At 38.0% G+C, this 26,374-nt stretch overlaps 1 pseudogene; it reads right to left on the minus strand.

Annotated features, from left to right (window-relative positions):
- Window positions 1-20,063: 20,063 nt before the first annotated feature.
- LOC149152252 (asparagine synthetase [glutamine-hydrolyzing] pseudogene) lies at window positions 20,064-20,672 on the minus strand (annotated as a pseudogene).
- Window positions 20,673-26,374: the final 5,702 nt, after the last annotated feature.

Raw genomic sequence — 26,374 nt, forward strand, 5'->3', positions numbered from 1 at the left:
TTGAAAATCATTAATCATTCTTATAAAATTTCACAATTTCAGAGAAGAAAAAAAAAGAAGAAAACAATCTATGGCTATCGTCAATCCTAGCTTTCACTGTGGTCTCAGTAGAAAATCTACATACATGTTTAAGCTTTGGCCTTAAAACAAACCTGCAAAAACATTTAAAAAATAAAAAATAAAAACTTGCAATAGCCTACTCTAGATGTTTGCCTGACTTTTAGTAGAAACAGCCCAGGTGGGGAGTTGCTACTGACATTAGGGAAGATGCAGGACCTTTATGCTACAGCAGTTGTTTCTGTTGTTTATTCTGATCTTAATCTAGTCATCGATGAAGCAGCAGAGGCTATTTCTCTGTGCTGAAAATTGCAAAACAAATCCAATAGCCTCATGCACATCATAATAAACGATAATTGAACATCACATGCTCTGAAATGAGATAGAGAAGCAGCAACGCTTACCATCCGTCTTCTCCTCAATACGCAATAAGATTTGTGTACTATTCTTTTATCTCTGTGCATTTGTTTTTTTGACCGTCAGCATAATCAATTTGTGGACCGTTCACTCTCGCTCCATGAAGGTGGACCACCATTAGTGACAAACACAACTAAGGAAATTACACAGCAAATCAAACCAGAAGGCCGAATGCAACAATTCGTAAAAATGCAGAACATTAAAAATGTTAATTCAAGAAAACGCAAAACAATAAAAAAACGTCAAACTTCAATTGCATGATTCGACTAAACGGAGACGAATTTGGAAAAAATAAAACATGGGTTTTTTCGGAAATATGGTAAATTAGATAACCCAGAAATAATTTAAAGAAATTCATGGTGCTTTGAGAGAATTTCTCGGTTTTATGAAGCCTCTTTTTGCATGCCGCAGGAAGAAAAACGGAATTTGAATTAATAAACTGGTTGTTTGATTTATTTCGATTTTCTAGGGAAGGGAATTCCAATTTGGAGACCTAGTATATGCTAACAATTTAACATGATTACATGTCTCCCACATTTTAAATGCCAACCTGTCTGTAAACAGCAATCCTAATTGGATACTGCTCTTCACAGCCAACTGATAGACGTAATACCTGTTAACAACAATCCTAATTAGATACGGCTCTTCACAGCCAACCAATAGATGTGGCATGGAGCTTCTTGGCATTTGATGCAAAGGCCATTCGAAAACCCACTCACATTCTATTCATGTCTATTTCCCGTGAGTTAAACCCAAAATTGCCTCTAATTAAATTGGTTGCCTAGAACTGCCAGAGAGGAAGAAGAAGTATCAAAGTAGAATGAATTCCATGTGGGTAGTTGTGTTGTTTGTTTTTAGAATCATAGCTTGGATATTCTTGATAGTTGTCTTAAAACATGAGTTATGGCTCAGTATATGCATGCCTGAACCAAAAACAGCTAAACTCTATCAAAGGAAATGTAAAAGACCATGGCTATCTCATTCAGCAACTATGGAATTCTGGGAAATGGTTTCTTGAGAATTGTCAAATCCAAAAAAAGGTCAAGTGTTGCATTAGTTATTCTACAGAATAATCCTCTATACATATTAAAAAAAAAAAAAAAAATCAAAATTGATGGTTGGTTGTCTTTTAGCTATAGAATGCAACCTGATTCCGCAGCTAACTGGCAATTCCGCAGTCATTTTCATACTTCTATAGGTTATAGGTGTCAAGAGATGAAACAAACCACATGGGTAGCTGAGAAAATGTCAGTACATGGATGGTGTCCTATTCATTTGATCCAAGTCGATGAAAAAGACCCTGGTCAAAGGGAAGTCAAGGTGTGTGTTATCACTATGTCGCCACACTAAGTCGCCGCATGTGAAGAAAAAAAAATTGAATCAATGAAATGAATAAGTTATTTGCTTACTTTTTTGAAGGTATTGATTAATTTTGGACTAATGATGAAAGATGAATGACTAACTTTTTATTCAAAGATTTTTAGCTACAGAAACTGTGCACATTCTATAGCTAAAGTTCAATTCTGCAGCTAAACATCAATTTGAAGCTGAAAAACCTCATTGTTCAAATCAGCCTAACTTTCTCATACAAAATCAAATTTTGATGATGCAAGTTGTTAGAGTCGGTCTAGTAGCCCTCCATCAGCGATCAAAGCTCTTTGCATTTCATTAGTAGGTGTCTCATCAGTGTCATCTTATTGCATTCCATTAGGCATGCCATAACCCTGATGGAGGAGCTTGTGTCTTTATGTTCCCCTCTTGGCACTGCTGGTTCAAGTTGTTTCAGTCAATAAAATTCTTTACAGAGTCATTGGTCTTGTTTTTAAGTCAAGGTCCTAGGTCTAGGGTTTAGGTCCAATTTGTCTTTGAGGTCATGTCTTTAAAGGTCAATAAATGCCCAGCAGGCCAGAGGGATGTCTATCTAAGCATCAATTCAAAGGATTTCATATTGTACAGCTATTTTTTCTACCTTGAGTTCAAAAACCCTGTTTTTGAAGGCAAGGCCATTTTCTCATGTTTTGTAAAAATTTGTAAAAATTCAAACTCTCCAGAAGTTGGCATGCAGCCCTGGTCTCCTTTGCCAAGACTTTTCAGAAGCTACCTCTGCAAAAAATTTCAAGAAAAAGCATCATTTCAACCAATTTCAGGACAAAAAGGAAACCATAAGTCAGCAACATTTAAATTTTGAAAAGTGTCATTTTATAAACATTAGAAAGTGGGTTTGAGGGGAAATTAATTCAAATCAAGTTTATAAAAGCTCCCCTCCCTTCATTTTATCATTATTTGCTTCCAAGATTCCAAAAGCAAGAGAAAAAGGCGATTTAGTGTGAAAACTGTGCAAGTTGGTGGACAGAGCCCACGCGCTATGCATCAGGACCTGCGCACTACGCGTTGGGCAGGCGCTACGTGTCAGGGTGGTCAACACAGTGGGAAAAAGACACGGGCGCTACGCGTTGGGCACGCGCTACGCGTCAGGACCCGCGCGCTACGCGTCAGGGTATAACACACAAAAAATTTGCCTACAAGCTTCAAACGACCCCAAATTTCTTCAAGGTTGTAGGTAGGCCTCTGATCATCAAAGTATTTTGCTTGATAAAGAAAAATGAGCATGGGAAATGTGTTTTAATGCCATCAATTTGAAATGAGAAGTTCATGTGTATTTGCTTAAAAATGTCAAAGTGCAAGTAAAGCTAGGGTTTTGTTTTGCTGCTCTCAAGGTCATCTCTTTCACTCCCATTTTTTCCCCACATCCCAGCCACCTCCCTTATCATTTTTACCTAATCTCCCTACCAAAAATATCAAAGGCCCAAAACCCTACCCCTATCCCTATAATTCAATAACATAACCCTAAACCCTACTTCCCATAAAACCCTGGCAAATTATAATTGTATCATCTTGTATATGTCATGATTCCTCCCCTTAATTCCCTTTTTCATATATTTTCCCTAATTCCCCTTAAAAGTATCCCTTCCCTAACATCTCCCTTGTGTTATTTGTCCCCTTGAAGCAGCATTTCAACAGTAAAAACAGCAGGTCATTTGAGCAGAAGCAGCAGTACATTTCAGCCAATTTGCTCTTGAAACCATGTCAAAAACCGAAACCGACTATGAGCAAAGTGATGACCGTGAGTCAACACCAGAGGTTGACGTACAAAGGAGGCCTCACAGGGGTGGTAAGGGTGGTCACCATGTGAGAGAGGAGCCCACCTCTTTGACCTATTTGCAGGCTTGTCCACTTGCAGTCACATGTTTCTGCCATCAGTCATGTTATGAATTTTGCGAGAGGATTTCTCAAATTCAGCACCATAGGGAATTGGTCTGCTTGTTTGTTTTTCATTTGCATGACGGGCAGGTAAATCTTGCAGGGGTGGATTTTATATTGTCACCTGAGATTGTTGCTCAAGCAACAGGGATACCCAATGTTGGAGAAGAGTGGAACAAGCGCAAACTATTGGAAAGATTTCAGTATGAGCCCTACATTAAACCTGTGTACATGAGGTACATGACTGGTGTATTTCCTTTCAGATTTTTGAGGGATGAGTATGCTCCCTTGATGAGGCTCATCATTCGCTATTTCACCTGTGAGGGCAGATTTTCACATTTGTATTCGTACCATATCCGCTTGTTGATGCATTTCACATGGGTACGGATGATGAACATACCATTTTTCATGTGCCGGAATATTGAGAGGATGGTGCCCTTGGTGCAGAGAAAGAGCCCAGCACAGCAACACCGAAGCATCTTTCATTATGGTTTGATCAAGCTTGTGGTCATGCATCAGTTGGCTCAGCAGGGTATCCCATGGGAGGATTTTATCTCTCGAGATTTTTTCACAGCACCACCACCTCCTGAGGTTGTTCATGAAGAGGGAGGACCTTCACAACAATGTGATATCCCCGAGGCCAGACATGTCAGCTCCCCTCCATTGGTCACATATCAGAAAGGCCACAGGGCCTTATTTGCATCAGCTCGACGAGTATTTTCTCTACATCATGTGGGAGGGGTCTCGCCTTCTTCATCAGCACCGCGAGTGTTATCTCCACACCAGGTGGAAGGGGCCTCGTTTTCGACAGCAGCACAGGTACAAGAGAGAGGAAAGCAGCCCAAAATTGATGTGGGGCCATCAGGTGATCCAGGCATAAATGTTGTTGACCTCGATATCAGTTCTACTAGCTTAGAGCCAAAGGAGATCATCCAGCAACTGAGGGCTGAAAATGACTCATTGCAACAAAGGTTGGAAATGGCAAATTGGACAATCACCTACTTAGAGCAGCGCAACAAGCAATTGGAAGATGAGCACACTCTTGATGAGTTGCGGAGGATTCATGAAGACCGCAACTTGGCGCGCAAGAGACCCGGTGATTTGGTACCCGTTGAGCAAGAGGCTATGCTCCTCCAGGTCAATGCTCATTTGGAGAGGCTGCTAGCCAAGGCCAACAAAGATAAAGACCTGCTCCGGAACATGAAGAACCATTATTGGGCCCGAATACACGTATGCAAGGCGAGAATGAAGGTGCTCAAAAGACGGTTGGCCAAGGCACTAAAACAAAGAAAAGGGCCTGATCCCCTCCACATCTTGGCTGAGGCTTCCTTGAAGGAGCATGGTGCTAAATGACTCAACTCCAGCACAAATTTCAAAAAAATTTGAGCATTTTTGGTCACTTGTGAATTTTTGGGCTAAAAACAGGTTTTCTTCACCAACGCGTAGCGCGCCGCGCGCGACCCTTTAGATGGGCAACTCCATCTCAGGAAAACTCAGCATTTTTGGATTTTTCATGAAAAGATACACCTGCTCAGCAATTACCAAGAGATTTCATTAAGTTTTGAGCCTCCAGAAGCTCAAAAAACAAGCAAAAAATGACTTTCTGCCACTTTTTTGACACACAGGAAGTAGTCTTGGCAGATTGCAATTTTGGAGGGGCAAATGGACACCAAATTCATAAATTCCACTTGGGTTGGAAAGTAGACATACAGACCTTTCCAACAAGCCCCCTTTCGCCTCATTTGGACACTTGGAAGTGCCTCAAACATTTCTCCCCAAACTACCCCTAACTACCCCTAAACAGAAGGGCACAAGCCCTGCAACAAAAGATAAGGTTGCAACAAAGAAAACAACTGCTAGAATGACCCAATTTAGCCCAGTCCAATCAGATCAAGCACCTCCATCAAGAACACTGATAGCGTCGGATGAAATGGAGTATAACATTATCGATGACATGAAAAAGACTAGGGCTAATATCACTCTGTACGAACTGAGCAAACTGAAACATCAATAGAAAATAATGATGAAAGAATTGCATGTCGTGCCTACTACATCTTTACCTACAGTTGTAGCTACCCACAACATGGGAAGACCCCCAACCAACATGATCAATAAGATTGATCCGAATGACATTGCTTTGATCGGAGGAAGATCAAGATCCCATACTCCTCCTTTTCTCCTCACTTATGAAATTTTCAATAAAAACGTGCATAATTGCTTGATTGATTCTGGTGCTTCAACAAATATTTTACCCAGATCAATATGTGCCAAATTGAATGTTCAGCCTTAGAAATCCGCAGTGCGCATAGTTCAACTTGATCGATCTCAAGTCGAAGTGATTGGTGAACTTAACCAGGTGACCATAAGATTGTCGTCTAACCCGAAAGTATGTCAGGTTATCGACATTCTAGTAGCTGATATCCCTGAGTTCTATGGTTTAATTCTTAGCAAGGATTGGTCCGAGAAACTCCACGGACATTTCTCAACCGACTGGTCGCACATGTGGTTACCCTACAACGGTAAACCCAATCAAATAAAGGTTGAACGAGAATTGCACCAAAAGTACATAGTGACAGAATTAGAAGGAGAAAACGAAGCAATAGCATACAACAGCAGTATCATAGGCAATTACTCGGTAGATTCTTTCCTCGGCAATTTCAATGCTCACACTTCACCTTACTTAGAAAATTCAATTGTGTCCCAAGTTGAAAATTTTTCCCAAACTGATGATTCAAAGTGTTTTAATTTTTTAGATAATTTTGTAAATACATCTTTATTTTGGAAATTATATTTTGATGGCTCTAAATCTAACGAGGGAGCAGGAGCAGGATGCGTTCTGATTAACCCAGATGGGAACAAGATCATGCTTACATGCAGACTTGAGTTCGATTGCACAAACAATACAGCGGAGTACGAAGCCTTGGTGCAAGGCCTATACAAAGCAATCGGGTTGAATGTTAAGTATCTTCAAGTCTTTGGACATTCCGAAATTGTCGTCAAACAGGTACGTAACACCATACATTGCCTGTCAAGTCATTTAAAGCACTATCAATCTTTAGTACAAGATCTGACTTCACATTTCATAGCATTCAATATTTCGTCAATCCCAAGACTCCAAAATGTGAGCGCAGACCTGTTAGCTAATGTAGCCTCTAGACTGATTCCCTCCGAAGATTTTAGTCCCGATAGGTTTTCAATAGAATTAATATTTAGACCATCCATCCCTAACAACATCACCAACTGGAGAGTATTCAACGACGATCCAGACATTGTAAATTTCCTCACTTCTGAGGGATCCTACTCAAATCAAATAATTGACGAAGACCATCATGATCACCAAATTCAGCAAAATAGCACTGACAATGCTATACCTAAATCGGTGGTTAAGTTAGAAGATTTATATGATTTGAAAAGTCGGTTTAAAAGGTCTGCCAATCCTAAACTCCATAGTTCAACTCTGAACTATGAATTAGTGAACCTAGGAACCGATCAGAAGCCGTAAAATGTTAATCTAGGCCACGGCCTAGCCCCTGAAGAAAAATCAGCATATATCCGTCTTCTGAGACAATACAAAAACGTTTTTGCGTGGAATTACGATGAGCTGAAAAGATACAACAATTCTATCATTCAACACACTATCCCTATGATTGACAATGAAAAACCTGTCCAGCAGAAGCTCAGAAAAATCCACCCCAACTTAGAAAATCAGATAAAGACTGAGCTAAATAAATTGTTGAGAGCCAGAATAATTTTCCCCGTTAGACACTCCAAATGGGTATCCAATATGGTGCCTGTTAGAAAGAAAAACGAAGATATTAGAATCTGTATTGATTTCCGGAATCTCAACAAAGCTTGTCAGAAAGATAATTTTCCCCTCCCACCTATGGAGCAAATACTACAGGCAGTAGCGGGCTCAGAATTAATGTCTTTCTTGGATGGATTTTCAGGATACAACCAAGTGCTGGTACATCCCGATGATCAATTGAAAACCACATTTTGAACCAAATGGGGCACATACGCATATCAGAAGATTCCATTTGGTCTGATCAATGCCGGCACTACCTTTCAGAGAGCCATGGACATCGCATTTAAAGGTTTAGTCAATAAATCGGTAGTGATTTACCTGGATGATATAACAGTGTACTCCAAGAAGTGAAGTGACCATCTCAAATATTTGAAACAAATCTTTCAAAGATGCTTAAGGTATGGAATTTCACTTAACCCAAAGAAATCATTTTTCGCATTAAGTGAAGGGAAATTGCTTGGATTCATAGTGTCGAAATCTGGTATTCACATTGAACCTGACAGAATCAAAGAAATTTCCGAAATATCCATACCCCATAACAAAAAGGCAATGCAATCCTTCCTTGGACAGATCAATTTTGTAAAAAGGTTTGTCCCGGATTTTTCACGTATTATTTCTCCCTTACAAAATATGATAAAAAAGAATTCAAATTTTAAATGGGGTCAAGATGAGCACGAAGCATTCAACTTGATCAAACAAGCTATCATCAACGCTCCATGTTTATCTACCCCAAATTTTTCAGAATCTTTCATCTTATACACTTTTGCCTCAGAGAAATCTTATGCCGCGATTTTGACTCAAGTAAATCAAGAGAAGACGGAAGCTCCAATTGCATTCTTTAGCTCGAACTTACAAGGTGCTGAACTCAATTACTCAAACGTGGAGAAACAGGCATATGCCATTTTTAAAGCGATCAAATATTTCAGACCCTTCTTACTTAAAGCCCATACCAAAGTCATAGTACTGTTTCCAGCGGTAAGAAACCTTTTGGTACAGAAGGATGTGGGCGAAAAGAGATCAAATTGGATTACCGCTCTACAAGAATATGATCTTGAGATCAAACCAGAAAACATCGTAAGGGGTCAAGACTTCTGCAAGATGTTAGCTGGAGCATCGCAAATTCCTGAGAACTCATCTGAAGAGGTACACAAATATGAGGTAAGCCTAAACGACGCAGAATCATTATATGCGGACACCATTTATTATCTTAAGAACGGGTATGCTCCATCACACCTGGATCACACCAAGAAAAGAGCTCTGGGGTTGAAAGCTAAACAATACCAGCTCATAAATGATGTTCTGTTTAAAAGGACTTATGATTTTGTACTTCTTAGGTGTCTTGAGAAAACTGAAGCCGAAAAGGTTTTGCAGGAACTCCACGATGGACCAGCAGGTGGACACTATGCTGGAGAAGCTACTGCGCATAAGATCTTACGTGCAGGATATTATTGGCCCACGCTGTTCAAAGACTCATACAGTTACGTAAGGAGATGCCGAATCTGCCAGACTGCTACAGGGAAACAAAGGAAATCGTCCATGCCACTACAGCCGGTTAACATCGAGCAAACATTCAGCCAATGGGGCTTGGACATAATAGGTGAGATCGTTCCTCACTCTTCTAAGCAGCATAGGTATATCCTCACGGCAACAGATTATTTTACTAAATGGGTAGAAGCAGTTCATATCAAGACAGTTAATTCTGAAAATGTTATTGAATTCATAGATCAATTTATCATCACTAGGTTTGGATTGCCAACGGCCTTAATGTTTGATAATGCATCATACTTTTCTGGAAATGCAATGACTGAGTTTGCATTAAAAAGAGGGTTCAAACTAAAATATTCTGCCAATTACTATCCACAAGGTAATGGGTTGGCTGAATCAACAAACAAGAACCTAATCAGGATTATCAAAAGAACAGTGGACCAAAACCAAAAGAATTGGCACAAAGCGCTGGTAAATGCTTTATGGGCAGATAGAATCACGAAGAAAGCTTCAATCGGCACTTCTCCCTTTAATTTAGTTTATGGGAAAGAAGTGGTTCTTCCAACTCACTTAGTCATTCCCTCTTTGTCTTTAGTACAACACATCGATGAAGTATCTACTTCCTCTTTGCAATTAAGAAAAATGGAGATAATCAAACTAGAAGAACGCCGAGAACAAGCTAGGAAAACCCATGCTCACCACCAAAAGCTAATAAAATCCTCTTTTGACTCAGCCATCATAACCAGAAAGAACTTTCAGATGAGAGATTTAGTTTTGAAATGGGATAAGGCTCATGAAGAAAAGGGCAAACATATGAAATTTCAGAATCTATGGCTTGGTCCTTTTCAGATTGTAGAAGTCATAGGCCCATCGATGTTTATGTTGCAGGATTTGGCAGGTAGAAGAGATTCTTTGCCTGTGAATGGACAAATTCTTAAAATTTATTTTCCATAGAAGATCACTCTTCAATTTTTGTAAGATAGTTTTAGTTTCTTTTATTTTGTTTTTCTCTTTCTTATAAATAAAACCGGTTGTAAATGATCATTGAATAAGATTCATGAAAGAGCACACCAACTCTCTATTAGATTTTGATTTCACTTGTACAAATAGCAAAACTTTTCGAAAAATCTGATTTTTATTATTGACAAATAGAGTTAACTTTAACCTGAATATGATATTAGTCTCAACCTCTCAAAAACTTTGATGAAATCAACCTTTGGTAAAAAATTGTTTTATGCCAGCACAATGAAAGGTATCATCAATAATAAAATAAATATTCTCTGTAAAGTTGTTATTTTTCAAAACTTTATTATTGTCGTCCAGAGCTTTCTTAAGGAAAAACAATGACTTCCTCCCTGCTAAAGGAAACCGCAGCATTCAGAGAAACAATCCGAGAAAACACTATATCTCAAAGAATAAGAGGTCTCATCACGAGCCGGCTTATCATGATCACAGATATTATAACTTGCTGACTTTGCCAATACTGTGTATCAAAACAGGGCAATGACTCAAGATTGTTGCAATCAAAAGACAAGGGGTCTCATCACGAGCCAGCTTGTTCAGCAAAAGTGTAAATCAAGTGAATGACTGTGTCATAATTTGGCCACCAAACCAAGACATTGTTCTTTTAGAGAGTAAAAAAGGAAAAAGTGTAAAAAACAATTTTTCTCTGAAATGTTGTAAATAACCTCAAGCAGGAAAAAGGATCATTGCTGGATAATATGGTAACTCTGTCGAGGCTATGGACGCTTGCGGGCAACAGAGGCTCTACCTACGACAAATGAGCATAGTTTAAAGCCAGTACGCAAAGAAGACCTTATTTTATCTTTAAAAAGGACCAAGTAATGTCTGGTATGAATGCAAGAACTAAGCCTTAGGAAGCAGAAAATTGGAATAAAAGAAAGGTTGAGACAAAGTATCATTGACAGGATAAGGGGTAATCTACTCTATCTATCCATAACAAGATTTAGACACATGAAAATTTTTCTGTTTGCGGAAGTGGAAATGTCAATAGAAAAGCAGAGATAACTGGTTCTTCACAGTGAATCGCCATTGTTGTGGTCACCAACAACCCCCCTCTTTGTTTGATATTAGCAATAACATCAAGCAAAGGGGGACCCTTAACAAAAAATCCCAAAATATTTTTATCAAAATTTTTGTATTTAACTCCCTAGAAGCTATATCGCATCGCAAAGAGAATGAAGCGTTTTCCTATGCGCGTCAATAAGCTGCAAAGAAGCGATGCGAAATTCATCGCATCGCATATTTTGAAAGCGCCCTTAAAAGAAAACAAAAAGGAATCGCCGACGGCCGATATGCGACGTCGCATATCGCAAACGTCGCAAAAGCAGCACACAATGAGCAAATGAAAACTGCGATTTTGCGATTTGCGATCTGCGATCCCACGAACTGCGATTTTGCGATTTGCGATCTGCGACAAATGAGACTATTAATTGCTGCGATGCGAATCGCAGAAACCACTCATCACAAAGTTTCTTCGGCATGATCTGTGAACCCAAAATTGAGCGCGCACCTTAAGGAGAATTAATGACTGCACGCCTGAATATCCAAAGATGATCGTGTTGCGTTTTTCGAAGAGTCAAGTCATTATGAGTGTCATGATTATGCATTCATTAGAACTTAAAGCTTTCATGTCAATCTTTTCTTCAATTCTCTTTTCCTTTGCGTGAACTGCAAGGCAGCAACTAATATAAATCTATATGTAGGAAACATCTAAGGAAAAGGGGAAAGCGCCAATACTAGAAGAACAGAGAGGAGATGCCTTCACAAATGAATGCCGCATGCAGCAGGGCCGCGAATTCCAGAGTATCACTCAACAGGCACTGATGAAAATAGACTATCCAAGACTCAGAGTCAAAGGCGCACAAAAGCAGCATGTTTGCAAAAGATCCTGAAGCTCAGATTGGGTAAAGAAAAAAGAAAAACGCTGAAAAGGGATGATGCTTCAGAAAAGCCTGGAACAAAGAAAGGAAGCAATTTTCAATACGTAAGATTGTTCAGGCAACAAAATCCCTAACTCATTGAGTCATTCGCACGGCCGGAAACCGAAATAGCAACAACACAATCAGTTTGAAAGAAATCTGGGTTATACTAAGTATACACACAGCAAAAAACACCCAGCCAGAGGAAGATTTTCAAAAATATCTTCTAGTTTGTCAGAAAGAGGTGCCAGCTTTTGTTATTTCTACTTTTATCGCTCGAGCAAAAGGGAAAGACAACCAGCCGACTCTTTCCAGGCAAACCTTGCATTGCTTACAGCACTAAGGAGCAGATACAGAAACGGTTAGAAATTAGATTCAATTTTTAGAAATAAATTTGTTTTAGTAAAAGGGCGGTCATTTGAAGCCGTTTCATAAATTTGTGTAATTAAGATTAGTTAGTTAGTAGTATTTAACCCTTCTCATGTCATTTGGAGAAGGGTCCGGGAATTTGTCAAAAAACTTGTCCTCGGAACATGCACTTTTGCACCCTCGGAGGGGGTTTTTGATGACTGGATGGATCGAGATTTATTTATGTTTACATTTTAATGTCTGCTACTAATGTTGCACTTCTGTACTCTTAGTAGATGTTAGAAGTAAGTAGAGATAAATCATTATTGCTTGAGGTTTGTGAGTGAAATCAGTCATAAATGGTACTTTTATCTCTTGATTAATTTCTGCTCATATTCTTAGAGTGATATACAGCTGAGTTGTTTATATGTTAATGTATGAATGTGTGGGTTACCATTTGGCGCTTTTGTACGGTGGAGTCATTTGTTTGTGCTTGACATATGAATAATTGATTATGCGATATGTTGTTCACAACTATTTTGCCTAACTTCTTATGCAGAATGGTTAATCCTAATTGATTTATATTCTTATGATAGCTGAATGATCTTTATTACCAGTTGTTGTATGAAATCTTTTTAGATCGCATAATGAAAGAATTTTACCCCGGGTTAGTATAGATTAGATGTGCTTTTTTTGTTAGATTACAGTAGCATAGAGTCAGTTTAGAGTCTAGAATTAAATTAGCTTAAAATGACCTTTAGATTAGTATCTTCAAAATCTACACACACACACACACACACATCTTTTAGATTGGGAAGCTGGTCCCATTATCCCCAGTCGGACCCGCTACACCAAACGGACAAGGAGCCGCCAACCAGGTTCCCGACCGGGTGGGTATCCCCCTTGTTGTTGACCCGATTTCGGGGCCCTCAACAGTGTGTAAATATCATAACTAGAGAGATTGATCACCTCTCTCCTTTGATAATATTACATTCCATTGCAGAAGAAGTATTAGTTTTTTGCAGGTTCTAGGAGGAAGGACAAATGACTACAAGAGAATGGTGTCTCTCTCTAAGAGATCAATTTGTTTCATAAGAAGATGATCAACAATAAAGAGGAAATATGCTGATGCAAAATCAGATCCAAACACTTGAAAAATTTTGAGATACTATTGTCTTCATCATATCCATACGTCATAATAAACCATTCTCCTCATTTCACTTCATATTTTCCATTTACATTCACATACATTTTCCATCTCTTTTTGTCCATTCATAACCCACAAATAAAAGCAAGATGCTCATTCACATGCTTATTGCCCATTGCCATTTCCGCTCTCCATTTCCATCTTCCATTTTCATCTTCTCTTTCCTGTCATTTTCATTTCGCAAATAAGCCTTGCTTTAATGCAAATTATTGAGTCCATAGTCCTTTGAGTCTAAGTTCCTTGTAAAGACACCTTGAGGCTTGCATGCCTTAATGACAAGTGTTCATGTTGACAAATAATGGGAATACATTAATGTCCCTTGTTTGTCAGATCTTCTAGGTGACTCGACATCGGCGAATTCATTTGTACCTAGCAAGATGTGTTTGGGCATCTTGACTCGCATTGTCATCAATGGTGAGAGTTCTTGCGTTGATTAGTGGCATCCATTAATGGTCACTAAGTCAAAAATTTCCCGCTATGTTCGACATCAGAACATCTTTTCACATAGTAGGAATTGTGCCAACGAGTTTTGAAGACATGAAGACTATTATTTTCAGCATTTTGGAGCAGATTCAACAAGTTTTAGTAGAAGCAATAAAAAGTCATCTTAACTCTTTATCCATGACTCTTCTTGTTTAGCCACTTGAAGAAGAATATGATCAGAATTTTGCAGCCACCACATATACAACTCATCCATTCTAAAGGGTAAGTTAACGTACGTCATTTTCTAGCTTTTGACCATAGAATTCCATAAAAAGTTAGAATGATAATTGTTGGAAAAACATTTTTCTTCCTCATTTCATAAAATTGCCAATACCATCAGTTGGGGGGGGAATACATTCATCTTCATATTTTACCATGTCCATATCATATTTAAGAGCCCACATACTTCCAACATATATTAACTATTACATTGTTATTATGAGCATACAATGGATTTTGAAAAAGTGCTTAAAGGATAAATTGGATACAAACAAAATCATGGTTGTCACACAAGAAACAACCATCATGCAATCCAATAAAGATATACTTTGCAACAATAATCAAAATATCATTATGCAAAGTTCAAAGATCAAAATAGAATGCAACAACAAAAAATGGTTGTAACACAAGAACCAACCATGTTGCAATTCAAGTAAAACACTTTGCAGAAATATGAAGTTATCAAATGATATCATGCAAAGTTAAGCCAAAGCTCAAGGATCAAAAAAGTTAATGTAATATATATTGCATGAGGACATGCAATAAATTCAGTTGAGGGGTATGTTGGGTCTTGAAAATTTCATTCATTTCCATTACACTTTCACTATTATGTCCATTATATCACCTCCATTTCACTACTATGTCACTACATTCATCCCACTTTCATTATCATTGGGCCACATTTATGTTTTTCCAAACTTTATTAATTCTTAGCCTTTTTAAGTGAATTTGTGGTTAAAAATTAGAAAATAATGTGCATATGCTTATATCTAACAAGTGGGTTGAGATTGTTGACATGTGTAGAGAAAAAGGAGGCTTCCAGAAGGCCCTTATGTGGCACTCTAAATCCAAATTCGAATTTGAGTGGAAAGGATCATGGGATCATGAGGATATGTGTCACATCTCCTAATTGTATTGAAACTCTAAGAAGACGTGTCTTATCAGTTCCTATTTTGATTAGGACTCTAGAGGTAGAGGGAGAGATTCATGGACTCTTATTAATGAGATGACTTCTTATCTTTTTGTATAAATAAGAGATCTCTCTCCTTCATTTGTTAGTTTTAGCTTGTTAGTCTTACTCTTAGCTCAGAGTTTGTAGTTCTTCTTTGATGGATTTGGAAAGCTTTAGAGAGCTTTGTTGTACTTTGTAATTTTGAAGAATTTGAATAAGGCTTTGATGTTCTCAACATGGAAGGAGATGTGAAGTAGATGTCATGGAGCACATTAGAATGTAAGGTAGAGTAGATTTTATTTTGTAATTTTGCTTTCATTTCATTATGTCATTTGATTGCTTTCAAGTTTAATAGATTAGATTTTCCTTTCATGCAAATTTTAATTCATGTAAGTGTGTTCAACTGGTTGATTGTAGATTAGTTTTTCTTTACATGTTTTTGCATCAAATAGTGACATGAGATTGGCCTCTCTGTTGACTTTGTTTTTCTAACTTTTCAATTTCAGTTATGCTTTGATTTCAGTCTTATTTATTTGTTGTTGTAAGTTAGTTTAGATATCAAATTTTTCATGACACTTGACATTATCTCCAGAGCCATGGCTTAACCCCGAAAAGCTACTTGGCGAGCTATTGGATTATGAGTGAAATAATTTGATTTTACTTTCATTTCTGCAATTATATATCAGGTCCTTCATGACATTTGACGTTATCTCCAGAGCCATGGCTTAACCCCGAAAAGCTACTTGGCGAGCTATCAGACTATGAGTGAAGTGATTTGATTTTACTTTCGTTTTTGCAATTAGATATCAGGTTCTTCATGTTATTGACGTTATCTCCAGAGCCATGGCTTAACTCCGAAAAACTACTTGGCGAGCTATCGGACTATAAGTGAAGTGATTTGATTTTACTTTCATTTGCAAGTAGGTAATTTAGACATCAAGGTCTTCATGTTATTGACGTTATCTCCAGAGCCATGGCTTAACCCCGAAAAGCTACTTGGCGAGCTATCAGATTATAAGTGAAGTAATTTTATTTTGCTTTCATTTAGATATCAATTCTTCATGTTATTCGACGTTATCTCCGGAGCCATGGCTTAACCCCGAAAAGCTACTTGGCAAGCTATCGGATTATAAGTGAAGTAAATTGTTCTTGCTTTCGTTAGTCTGCAATCTTTCGTTTGTTTGAGTGCAATAGTTTAGATTTTATTTTTGTAATTAGATGGGCAGTAGAGACCGTGATCTCATGATCAGTGCTTCATCTTTTGTTTGATTTAAGTATCTGCAAACTTACACTTTTTTTCAAGTATTGATTTGATCAATAACATGTTTTGAGATCTTATGAAGTGCTAAGTTTTGGAAGTTACCATAAGGGACATAAAACTTGTCTTGAAATCTCTATCCATACTTGACCTTTAAAAGTATTCTTAAGACCTTAGAATAGGATTTCCATTTGCATTAGACACTTTAGGAGATCAACAAGAACAAAACCCCAAAACAAGATAAAAACTATAAAACAACGAAGTAAGAAAAAAAGTTAACTAAGCACATATGGTGCACCACACTTCATCAGTTCACGGTACCCGGATTGATAATTTATGTAGAGCAATTTAAGACATTAAATTGATTAGACAACAACAACCATTACTCCATTGTACACATTTCCACACGCAACCAAAAATATGCATAAGCAATTCCAAAACAACTACACCTACGGATAAATGCATGTAGTCGAACATAAGCGATCAATTATTGCAATCAACCTGCAAGACCGATACATGTAACCAAAATATTCAAAAATGTAACATAACATACAAGGATGTAGGTAGGTATCATGAAATCAACATCTAAGCGACATATATTTCATACACAGTCAGTCACATGTTCCAAAAATCAAGGCATCATGTCTATTAATTTGAAATTAGTATTCACCAATATTAACAACCCATAAGCATACCCCCTTACTATCCATGGCCCACACTAAGGTAGAAGGAGGAAGCTACTATAATGGCCCGATCTCCAATGTCCAATTATGGAAATGGCATCTCAAAATATTTATTAAATTTGACCACACTTGAAAATAAATTGACTTTTATTTATCATACATTTGTATGAGAGTAAGTCAAAAGCATTGCACTTATTCCACTTGTAACATAATAACTAAAAACATGCCACTTTTCCATTTTCTTACATGCGACTTTTCAAATTCCTTGCATGCAAACTTTCAAATTCCCTACATGCAACTCTTCAAATTATTTGCATGAAAATAGGCATAGATCAGCTACATCCATATTATCATACTACACTACTATCCCATAAAAAAAATAACATTTTCTTCAAACAATTACCATACTTTTACATTTTCTTGAAACAACTACTATACTATTACATTTGCATGTAAGCATTTCTTCAAACACTTTACATGCAAACTAATATAGCAAATTGTTTGCATACAAGTAAGCATATATCAACTACATAAACATTATTACACATCAATACTATCCCCAACCACAAACAACATACTCATTGGGGTATTTTATCAAACAATTTGTATGCAATTAATCATTGAACCTGTTATCACAAAATCAGTACTAAGGGCTGCAGCCAAGCAAGATTTCATGTAACTCTTTCAACCAGACTTTAGACTAAGGATTAGCCTCCTTAGTCAGAGAGGGCTCTCTCACAGACTTTTGATAAAAATCAATCACAACAACAGATGGCTAACTCTTCACACATTTATGAAAACAAAGCTGGTTGGACACATATCAAATTGGTCTTCATTGGGCTATGGAGTCTCACACATTTAGTAAACAAAAGCACAGTCATTTCATGGAAGTCAAGGCTCTTTGCATCAGATGTTCAAACATACTTTACATAAACCACAGCTTGCCAAGCATACAGGAAGTCAGAGCATTAAACATGAATTCTGAGTGATTATGCTGTAACAAGGCTGTAAAAGAACATTAAGAGAATAAACCACCATCACATTTGAACAATATAATCCATTGAGAATCTTGAGAAGAAACAACAGCTGTTTTACTATTACTGTAATAAGTCTTTTACATTGGCCCAAATAAAACTCTGTTTTTGTATAAAATCTCCAACCCCTATTACATCCTAATTTGATCCATTTATAGGAATACGTTCTTCCCTCTCTAGAGCGAGCTCGAAGGCCCTATTAACTACTCCTACATGCTATTTAACTAATTCATTAATTACAAAGTGCTGAACTGTAATTACACAAAATCCTAATCAAACTAAAACACTAATTCCATTCTCCTCGTATGCTTGATTCTTCTTGGATCCTTGACAGCTGTCCTCCTTCAGTTAGGCTGAGATGGCTGAGCTAAAGATGCAAGGAACGCTGACTTTGGATACCTGTTAGCGCTGATGGATCATTTATCATCAGGATCAAAACACCTATTTTTAAGGTCCCTGTCTCCTACCATCCTTCGAAAGTTCAGCAACATGTCCCAGCTCTTTTAATAACCCCAGGTATGGAATGCTGCCATGTTTCTGATGTGCTGTAGGTGATATTGATAGACAGGTGTCTCTCTTCCACAAATCCCGCTCACAGTATCACAATAGCTGCTCTGCGTTTAAAATCACCACCTACAGCAGTTTCGTAGCGCGCTACGAAACTGCTGTGTGATTTTAAAAAAAACACAGTCTACCTCTAAACTCCTCATAAAATTGAATAGCTGCTGTTTGCTATTCTTCAGTTTCACTTCAAAATCTGAAAGAAGAAATGTATGCCAATCATTGGCCATGAAAACAAAACCCTCCCCGTAAGGTCCACTAAAGTGTTCACTGCTTGAGAGATTAGTTTCAATAGTTGCCTGACATAAGAGGTTAAAACAAAGTTCATTGCCATCCTTCAATTTCTGCTGTAATAACAAATAGCTCTGCATTTCTTGCTGTAACCTTTGCTTGTGTACTGGTTGGTTTACCATTACCGCAGGTAGTGACAATTTTACCAGAATCTAGTGGACCAACAGGAAGTTCATTAGTAGAAACAGAACCTTCTAACATTGCACCCTGTGTATTTTCCAAGTACTTCTTGCTTTTATTTCCAACAATACCAACATATTAACAAAACTGAGGCAATTACTGTTGCACCTGCAGCAACACCAAAGAGCACTAAACCATGTTGCTTGCTGGAACCATGTCCTATTCGAAGATGGCAAAATCTTCCAGCTCAATAGATGATAAGTTCCAAAGGCATCACGAAGATAAATTTGATGTCCATTTAAAAGGGAGATGATTGTCTCTGCAGTACTGTTTGTCATATGATTACTAGTGTTGGCTAGCAAAACAACGCATTCAATTGTAATGTATCTCCTCTGTTTCTGACATTCAGCATATTAACCAGTGTTTGCTAATCAACAGCAATTCCAGTTTCCGTGCCATATCCTCTTTGAATTCATTCACAAGAGACCCAGAAGTCTTAGAATTAACAATCATGGACATGCATAGTTCTATTCCTCCAATTTCCCGATACACTCCTTTGTTTATTGCTGATGGAGGTAAAGCAGGTGGAACTACATATGCTTACTCACCAGAAATAGTTTTTATAGCCTTCAGAGACACGGTGATAAAGCACCTTCATTCGCTCAAACGAATTTATGGTCCAGATCCATCATATCCTGACATTTGCTTTCCTGGTGCTGGAAGAGATGTTTCATAGCTCAGCAAACATTTTCCACAAATTGATTTGCTACTTGGTAATGGACAAAAAGTTAAATTGGCTCCTTAAGATTACATTTTCCGGCATTCTAAAGTGCATTATACTTACTGCCTGGGCAAAAATACGAAAACCTCAGTCATCCAAGAGCTCCACAAGTATATACTAAGCCAAAGCTACATTTAAAAAGCACGGATGTCTTATGGCTCAACCGTCAACTGCAACTTTCACACCACCATCTAGAAATTTTGGCTTTTTAATTGAAAAATCTGCTGATACTTCCTCGTCGCCATTGCCACTGCCGATATCTGCATTTTCTTTGTAAGCATCCACATGAACACCTAAAACAGCCCTGCCAGAAGGATCGGGGTTCCTAGGCCATGCAGCATCCCATTCTAAAGCTTTGGCAGCGCTGCAAACCACACTAGGGCCTCCAGGTACAGTCAAGCGTGCAGCATTCTGAGGAAAGAATCTTTCAAATATCATCCTGTAGTAGTATGCCTCCTTTGTCGTGGGTGTATTCTCAGGGTAAATGTACTTTGCATTTGCCATCATCATATTGGTAACATGATTTGCAGCATGCTCTTTCAAACCATCAATCCAACTATAACCAACACCATCGCTGAATTGCTCTTTTTGCCTGTACAAAATATGCTTTGGTAGATAAGGATTCTCCACGTCGTCAAATGCCTTGCGAAGGATCCACTTCTCAATGCGCCCAAGATCAGGCCGCACCATTTTCCACTCTGGATCAATTCCCATGGAAATATTGATAAACTCCTTATCTAGAAACGGCACACGAGCCTCAACACCCATGCTGCTGCTTACTTATTAGCTCTCAGGCAGTCATATAGATGAAGAGACTTTATCTTTTGACATGTTTCACGATGTAGCTCCTCTTTGAAGTATTCCCACGCGATTCTGATTCTCTCAATTTTATAACATCCTCCCAAAGCGACTTCTCGTTCCAGATATGCACAATAGGTCTCAAACACACTAACAGTTACCAGTTTGTATTTGGAGTAGTAATTCAGGATCATACTGCGACAATCTGATCAAGGCGGAATTACCTTAAATAATACGAACACCTTTCCGGCAACGATAAGCAAATTTTGACCATGTGTCTCTGTCTTTTGTCGGTGGCAGAGCTAATGAATGAACAGCTAATATCGTTTGCCACATTTCAATCCCGGTGTCACTAATAATGGCGGCCTTGTGGCAATCAAATCCTTATAAAGACCACTTGACACTTGGCATTTAATCACTGCATTCCATAAGAGAAAATTCTAATGCTGATATTGTCAAACAATTTACGCGCATCCTCCATGCTACTGCACATGAAAATCAGGAGTAATTTTAATGTTTTGACCAAGTTCAACATTACGTGGGCATGGATCCACACTTGCAATTTCCTGTGCCAGAGAAAGATTTGCTGAGCCTGAGGATAACGCACGTTCACGGACATGGCAATGTAGAGCATCCATTCGTGCCTCATGATCAAATGTGCAGCCTTCCAAGAGGCCACGAATTCTGCGGTTCTGAATATTAAGATAATGCCAAACTGGATCTGACTCGGGCTCCAACTCCAGTAAAAACCTGATGGTATTCTCAAACTAAGTGGACAAGATACATCAGATGCAACATGCAGGGTATTTACTAATTTCATCCATTGCAGAGACCAGCATTTCATCAAAGGATAGAGGCAAAGAAGAAATAGCAAACGCTGATCCACTGCGTTCAAGAATAGATACTGGCACCCAATATTCATCATTGACAATATCTGATGTAATCGTTTTCATCCAAGAGCAGAGCCTCAATATGAACACCTTCATAACTTCGGTTCGTAATGCAAACAATGTTTGCACTGCATTCAAGGGTGCGCAGTCCTTCCCTTAGTTTCATAAACAGATATAATGTCCTGTACCATTCCAGCAACTTCCTCCAAGGAATGATTTGAATCCTTTACGTCACCAAGGCCGTCTTCAAAGGAGTTTTGTCTAGCAGTCTTTTCATGTTTCACTGAACCAGGAGCGCCATTTGTTGAACCTACCTTAGCAAACTTCCCATTGAATATCGAAAGAGCTAATCTCCAAAATGTTGATACATGGTGCACAATGACAGATGTAAGCCTACGAATGAGTCTTCCTCTGAAAGCATCTGCTTCTTCACCAGTCACTTCTTTAATATGAGACTCCCCTCTTATATCATTATCACCCAACAGAAGGGAATAATCTATTGAAGACTGCACAAACTCTTATTTGATTTACCCAGAAGATTGGCCACTAAACCATAGACACTGTTTTGCAACTGCTAATGAGAACATTAAACCAATACAAGTATACTTCAATTTAACTATCAGCTTTATACACAATCAATCCACTCAAATCATTTTTTCGGTGCAGGGAGGAGCAAAGGATCTGGATTTCTCTTGAAGTTCATAACGACCGACATTTTCCTTTGTTTGCCAATTACAAAAGCTTCACGCTGGCTTGTCATTTGGGTGTAAGGTACAGGAGTAGTCGAGGTGAATATACTACTTGCCACATGCCATGCTGTGTCCAGAGCCCATTCTAATAGCTGATTAACACCCAGCACATGTACATTAGCAAAATATTCTCCTTTCTCAACCGCTTTAAGAAACCATGATAATGCTTTCGCATGGTCACGGGGAACCCCCTTCAAACCAAAGTAATGGAATACACCAACTTTATACATTACCACTGCATTCCCTTTTGGGCCTTTGCATCACTCTGCTCATCATCTAAATTTAGTATATGAACCTTCTACTGAAAACCCGAGCAAATCCCTAATTTCGTAGCGCGCTACGGAATCACTTGAAGCATGTTGCACTGCGAAACTGTTAAAAGAGGATTCATGCGCTGCAAAAACACCCTGTCCCTAAGCTAGGCTAAAAAATTTTGGCAACAGAATTTTCAGTGATAACAGAACCATTTAAGAATTCCATCAAACACTTTGCATGCAAACTAATATAGTGAGTGATTCAATGCACATATCCTAAACGTAGTAGTACAAGTTATGCAAACTTAACAATATGATCAGTGGTATTTTCCCTCACTGTGGTTCAAGTTTCAACTTCTAGGATTTCATAGATGAAAATTTATAACAAAAATACCAACATAATCATATTTGGTGCATAATTCTAGGAGTATCTAGAGAGCTTGGCTTCCATTGGTCATATATCATAAAATATAGCTAATAAATGTCTGAATTTTTTATCACAATATCAATGGGATTTCCCCTGATTGTGGAAAAAATTTCAGCTCCTAAGAGTTCCCAGAAGGAAATTTATAACAAAAATGTTAGCGTGACTTGTTTGAGGCTTGATTTTAGGAGCATTCAGAAGGCTCAACTCCCTCTACTCATATCTCCTAAAATATTGCGATCCAATATCTGTAATTTCTACCACATAATCAGTGGTATGTCCCCTTAGCTTCTGAATGCCTACAGAAGATTAGTTATTGCAGAAATTCCAACAGGACTTGTTTAAAGGTGCATTCAGGAAGGTCATCTTCCTTAGATCAAAATTCCTAAAGTATTGTGAACCAATATCTGAAAATTTTACCACATTATCAGTGGGATTTACCTTTAATAGGGACAAATTTTTAACTTCTAATATGCCATAAAAGAAATGTTATAACAAATATGACAGAAAGGTCTAAAATTTAACCTTTGTTTTTCATTTCACCTATGGTAGAGCCCGTTTAGCCTAAGTGTTTGAACATGGAAGCACTGATACCACTCTGTAACATCCTCCAGGGAAATTTTGCATATAAACAACATAATAGGAACAAAAATATAATAAACAAATCAGCCATCAAACTCTATATATATACATCAGTACATTTGCACATGAAAATCAAGGGAATGAATTTTTTCATTAATAAATGAAATGAACCAACTGGTGATGGGACTATCACATTCCACCCAACCATAGATTGGCTGAGCCAAGTCTCTCTTTAGTCGATCACCCTCATGCCATATTCCAATCATGAATGTAGGATCTCAGAGAACACATCAATCAAAACTCATCCAGAGCTTCTAGAGGCCACCCACCTCAACCCATCAAACAGTGATTCCACCTCACAGTCAGACATCACCAAAAGACATCATCAGATTGGTCTCCATCCAAGCCTTCCAGAGATTCTAGAGAATTTGTCCAACAAAGGCTTCCAGAACTAGTAACTCAACCCATAACTTATACAGGGCTTCCAGAGCATTTGTTCAACCAAGGCTTCAAAAACTAGTGACTCAACCCACAACTTATACAAGGCTTCCCGAGTGTTTTTCCAACCAAGGCTTCCAGGACTAGTAACTCAACCCATTAAGGGTTTCTAGAGAATCTTTCCAACCAGGGCTTCAAAAGACTAGTAACTCAACTCAAGCTAGTACAGGGCATCTAGAGAATTTGTTCAACTAGGGCTTCCAAGACTAGTAACTAAACCCAAGGTGTTACAGGGCTTCCAGAGTGTTTGTTCAACCAATGCTTCCAAGACTAATAACTCAACCCAAGCTAAGGAAACATGAGAACCAACCAAAAGAAAGCAAGGAAATTAAATCCACAATCACCATGGCTACTAGGAAATAGCAAGGCTAGGCAATCCACTGTCGATCTAGGCAATCATCCATGCCAATGACAAATCACAACCAAGAACCACATGCATGTGTCGTGCATGCAACTTTGTACCCACATGTAAATCTAATGTAGCTATTGATGTTGATGCCTTATTATGCTTTCCTGCTCTTCCTTTGCCTTCTTTCTCCAAGAATCCAAGTACGCCACACCTGCTCCTGGAAAACTCTAAGTATCCAAGAGTATGAGAGAGAGAGAGAATAATAAGAGAGCTCTAAAACTTAATTGACAAAAGGTTCACACTGAAAGGAAGAAGTCGACCAACTGATCCTTAGAATCCTTTTTATTAATGAGGCCTCTATTTTCTTCGATTTCCATTATTTTCCTTCAATTTCCTCCTCACATGCAACCTATGACCTTTTACCTTCCTTTTCTCCTAGTTTCAATTATTTTCATAAACAAATGTGACAAAATACCTTTTCTCCTCTTTAATGCCTTAGCCATTGCCTTTGTTAATTTCCTTAGCCATAAACAACCAAATGAACACCCCCTAGGATGTTTTTCCCACCATTCAGCTTGGAATATGTGTCCCAATATCCGTGGTATTTATATATTTTTACAAGGAATTTTCACAAGGGTTGTTACAGGAAGTTGCAAAACAATCACCATCAAAAGTGGTCTACCTATCTATAACAATTCCACTTGAACATTACATACAATGAGGGCAACACCAATCATGTTGTAGACTACCTCAACCGACCCCAAGTTGCAGCACTGGCTACTATTCTCTGTAGAAAATCCTACGAATTCACAAGCTCATGCAATGTATTAAAGAAAAAGACAAGAATTTACTTCTACTTTCAACCAGCAAAAGCCAATAGATCGATGATAATAATATGAACAAGAAGAACACAAATCAATGGTACATAACATAATATGTATCTAGGGAAAACCACTGCTCAAAAACCCGATATCTGTATTGCATATATCAGACATATGAGTGAAGATACAAAGCTTGTTCTCACTAGAACAATTCCACACAAGTATGCTCAATTCTCTCAGCTCACAAGCTATATCTTGGCCAACACTTATCCAATTCTATAGCTTTCTAAGCCCCTAATCTCTTCCGTAATTCCTAGGATGAATATCCCGTATTTAAAGGTAATTCATGCTTCCAAAACTACACAATAGAAACATAGGATCAATCTCTGATGTGTGCATGATATTTACACTCCAGTAAATAATACAACTGATAGTACATTGTCCCTACACTCTAGTCTCAACTAGGTCTTTCTCAGAATCAACATGCATGAGTTTCTGATGAGGGAATCTTCGATTAACTATAGTGACAGTTGTGGATGCACTAGTGCACCAACTGACTGTTAACTCTGTATTAGTTCCTCAAATAGTTTGGAACTAATTTAATGGAACTCAACTTAGTAAACTGAGTGATCTAATTTCTAACTCAATTTAAACTCATACCGGGCCCTTAAAACTTAGGGAGAACATATACATGACTTCAAAAAGACTTCCAACTTTAAATTCCTAAGCTAATTAAGTTAATTAAACTTAGTTAACTATTTACAAGTTGCTATGAGAATAGAATTCAATTTTAATTCTCAGTTTAATTCAAGGACAAATTAAACTGGAATTTCTTGTTTCCATTTCTCAACACTCCCTCTCAACAAGAAAGGGATTATAAGCTACCCCGATCCTGTCTCTATGAAACTTGAATTTACTTATTTCCAATGCCTTTGTCAAAATGTCAGCGTCTTTTTCCTCCGTGGTAATGTACTCTAACAACATAATATGCCTCAATACACAATCTCTGCGATGATGATATCAGATATCGATATGCTTGGACCGATCATAAAAAACTGGATTTTCAGAGAGTTTGATATAATTCTTATTTTCGCAGTAAATCATA

Source organism: Pinus tabuliformis, chromosome 9 (assembly GCF_031772625.1).
Source record: "Pinus tabuliformis cultivar Carrire ecotype Pingquan chromosome 9, CPIR1, whole genome shotgun sequence".
Classification (NCBI taxonomy): Eukaryota; Viridiplantae; Streptophyta; class Pinopsida; order Pinales; family Pinaceae; genus Pinus; species Pinus tabuliformis.